At 50.9% G+C, this 4,010-nt stretch overlaps 1 pseudogene; it reads right to left on the reverse strand.

Annotated features, from left to right (window-relative positions):
• Positions 1 to 216: 216 nt before the first annotated feature.
• LOC141078367 (myosin-9 pseudogene) lies at positions 217 to 2,298 on the reverse strand (annotated as a pseudogene).
• Positions 2,299 to 4,010: the final 1,712 nt, after the last annotated feature.

The raw sequence follows: 4,010 nt of genomic DNA on the forward strand, positions 1-4,010 counted from the left end.
CACACGACATCACCCAAGGATATCGAGACTGGGCATCCATGTCACCTTGCCCAACAGGTCGAGAGAACCGTCTCCGTCTGTTTTGTCTGTCATGGGGCCTCATCTCTACGTTAGGCCTCCCCCGCCCCCAGCGGTCAGAATATCGGTCTTGGGCTTTGGCCCTCCAGTCACAGTCTGTCTGCGTCATCAGACACTGTTTAGACACCACACTCCTACAGTGCACTCCGTCAACTCCTTTTTTATCTATGCGTCTTGTAACAAATGGTACATCACCACGTCTAAGTTTGCTTGTCAGTGCATTAACCTCACGGTTCATTGCATCTGTTGTCTCTGTAGTATCCTCCAGTTCACGCTGTAATCTACGGTGTAATGTATTGGCACGTTGAGCCTCTTTCTCTGCTTCTTCCACCTGGTGCTTCAGCTGTTTTAGACAAACATTATCTCCCTCCACCAGGTCTTTGTACTGCTCAGAATTACGCCTTTCATCATCCATTTGCATTAGTACATCATTCAGTTTTTTCTCCGTACACCGTACTTGTTTGCTTGCAGATTGTCGCTTTTTAGTTTCAGCATCAAGCTGTTCCTCCAGTTGTGCAACCTTTGCTTTTAACTCCTTATTCTGGCGATCTAATTGCTGACGGGCATTCTCGTTCTTATGAGCATTACTACGTTCTGCATTCAGATCAGCATTCATCTGGTCAACCTGAAGTGTGGCCTTTCTCAGCCTGTCATTGGCTAATTCAACGTTGCCTTGTTCTTCCTCCAATTCTTCTTCAAGCTGTGCAATGCGACACTCTAAACACCTCTTTTCTTCCAAAGCCAGAGCACATTTACCACTGTTGTTGGCAATTTCATCGGCCAGTTCTTCTCTTTCCTGCTGTGCTTGCCTTTTAGCACACTCTGCAGCAGCAAGCTCCTCCTACAAACGAATCATCTCTGCTTCCATACCTTCCAGTTTCTTCTTATCTTCCCTCTGTTCCTCACTCGGGCCTAGACGCTGTGAATCTTCATCCCACTTCTTGTCCCGCAGAAGACCTCTTACAGTTTCTGTGAGTACTCCTACCTCTTCTCTGAGGGACCTATTCAGACCCTGCCACGATGCCAGGTGATCTTTGAGCTTGGAGACTTCTTTCTCTAGCTCTTCTAGTTTGTGCTCCCTTTCTATCTCAGAGCCACAGTCACCCCCAGAGTCTGAGACACCCCTATCATCCGATTGAACCCTCCAGTTAGGGTACCGTTACACTTAGCGATGCACCAGCGATCCCAACAACGATATGGATCGCTGGTGCATCGCTAAGTGGTCGCTAGTGAGCTACCACACAGGTAGATCTCACCAGCGACATCGCTGGGGTCGGGGGTTGCTACTTACCTGTCAGATGCGGCGATCCTGACGTACTCCCGCCCGCGTCCACGCATTGCTCGTCGGCGCCACAGGAAGCCCAGCAGGAAGCGCCTGACGAGAAATGATCCAGGACCTTCTCGCGCGACCAGCGATAATCAGCGGGGGAGTTGGTCGGAGGTAAGTATCACATGTAGCGATATCGCTAGCAATATCGCTGCTACGTCACAAAATCGGTGACTTTACAGCGATATTGCTAGCGATATCGCAGTGTGTAATGGGGGCTTTACCCTCTGACCGTGTGTCTGCTCCATTCGTCTCATCTCCCAGCCCACCATCCGTCATGTCACGAGACGTCAGGTCCGTAAGCTGGACAGATGTAACCCTTCTTCCGGTCACTTCTACATCAGACCTGTCCACTTTAGCAAGCGTCACCGTCTCAATGTCTGTTAACCCAACAGTAGAAACGTCTCCATCCCCTTGCTGTAGAGGAACTCCCTTCTCCCACAATCCAGAGAACAGTCTAGAGTCGTGGCCTATAACCACTGAACAGGACAAATTCAGGACTATCACGACATCCTGTCCGGCAATGTCCCAACCTGTCTCAAAGACTACCCTGGCGACCAGGCAAATCTTAGTGCCCCTGTGGTTGCAAGTGACCCCCACCTTTCTGCCGGGTATCTCAGGAGCAACCCGCACTAGAGTCACCGGGCTCCCAGGGTCGACTAGACCAACTATATCCACATTATCTATCTGAAGGCCACACCCCGCAGCATCGTGCGGGCTGGATAGTTCACCAGGCAGATAGGACAGACATAGTACATTTGCTCCTGGCATCAGTTCATCTGTACCACCCCTTTTACATTGTGATGCTCCGCCCCCATTCGCTGGGACTCCACCTCCTTTTGGGCGACTAACCCCTTTTGAGACTCCATCCCTTTTTGGGTTACCACCCCCATTTGGGTCACTGCCCCCTTTCGGGATTTCCCCATGTCCTTTCTACAGGTCTCCTTAGACCACAGTTCACATGACACAGTTTGTCTCTTGGGCCCATACTGGACCTTTAAGTACAATACCACACAAGTTCTTGCTGGCACCACCACAGCTCCTGCTGTCACCGATCTCCGACACCTCCAGCTGCCGCTCACACACAGCTGCTGGTGTCACCTTCGTAACCCCGCCGAGTTACAGCAAGCCACTTGTCACCTTCGTATCCCCGCCGAGTTACAGCAAGCCGCTTGTCACCTTCTTGACCCCACTGAGCCACCGCAAGCTGACTTGAAAGGGGAAAGAAAAAAATAAAAACACACAACACAAAACTCACTTGTGTCTTGTCTGTGTGCTATTCAGGGCGTCCGTCTCCTCCTGAGACCGTCCAACACACAGGGCGCACCGGGTGCTATTCAGGGAGCCGACCCTCCTCCCAGGGTTTCCCAACACACCGGCCTCACCAGGTCCAGGGGCTCAGCGGGTGCTCTTCAGGACATCGTCTCCGCCTGAGACTGTCCAACACTCACACCTCACCAGGTCCAAGGTGACAGCACGTGCTCAAGGGATCCGATTCTTCTCCCAGAACCTCCCAATGCTGACCCTCCAGGACCTTGCACACTGAACCCACCAGGTACACAGTCTTTCTCACTGACCCAGGTCAGTACAACACGGACACCCGTCCGATACCTGTGTTGGCCACACAGATTCTCGGGTACCACTTATCCACAGAGGCACCCTATAGCAATCACCAGTCTCTTTCTCTGACCCCGGTCAGCATATCACATGGCTTTCAAGACCATGAGCCCTCGTGGCTCAGCGTTGCCAGCACTGCAACATGTGCTGTTGGAACCGTTGCCCTTAGCAACCGAGTTTTGCAAACTTCGTCCGTTGCCCCTAGCAACAAGGGTACAACACTGCCCTTTGCATTCTCCACCAATTGTAAGGTAGCGCTTGTCATTCAGGTAGGGGATACTCGCTAGGCAGCCGATAAATCAGGTCTGGCACAGGTTTCTCAACATAAACTCAGTCCTTTCGGTTTATTATGCAGCATACACCATGAAACAGCAACAGAAAGTTCATATCAAATCAGCATAGTGTCCATGACAGAGCTCCTCTCTGTTACCCTGTGGTCACACAGGCTTTGCTATGTCCGGTATGCAGGCTCTCTAGCCTCGCAGGTATTTCCCCTGTCTGGTTACCTCATGGCTGCTTCTCAGCACAGACATTCATTCCCTCCAGGGAACTATCAGACACACGTCTCCATGTGCACTCAGGAAGGCAGACCCATCTTCCTCAGTCGGCCTCACGTCAGCCAGACGAGACCTTCCATACGGACCAACCGGGTCCAAGCATTCACTCATGTGACCTACCCTAGCCACCTTATATGTTCCGTAGCCACGCCCAAATTAGCAAAACCCAAAAACTTCTGGAAGGCCTTCAAAGAAGTGGGCTGAACCCAATCATAAATGACCCGTATCTTGGCCGGGTCCATTTCAATAGTTGACGGAGACAAAATAAATCCCAAAAATGAAATCCTCTGTACCCCAAAAAGGCATTTCGATCCCTTGACATACAGGGAATTTTCCCTCAAAATTCGGAACACAGTCCGAACATGTTCCACATGAGAGTCCCAATTCTTGGAGAAGATCAAAATATCATCCAGATAGATAATCAAAAATTT

The sequence above is a fragment of the Dendrobates tinctorius genome, unplaced genomic scaffold (assembly GCF_039654945.1).
Source record: "Dendrobates tinctorius isolate UK_male_01 unplaced genomic scaffold, ASM3965494v1 ptg000544l, whole genome shotgun sequence".
Taxonomy (NCBI): domain Eukaryota; kingdom Metazoa; phylum Chordata; class Amphibia; order Anura; family Dendrobatidae; genus Dendrobates; species Dendrobates tinctorius.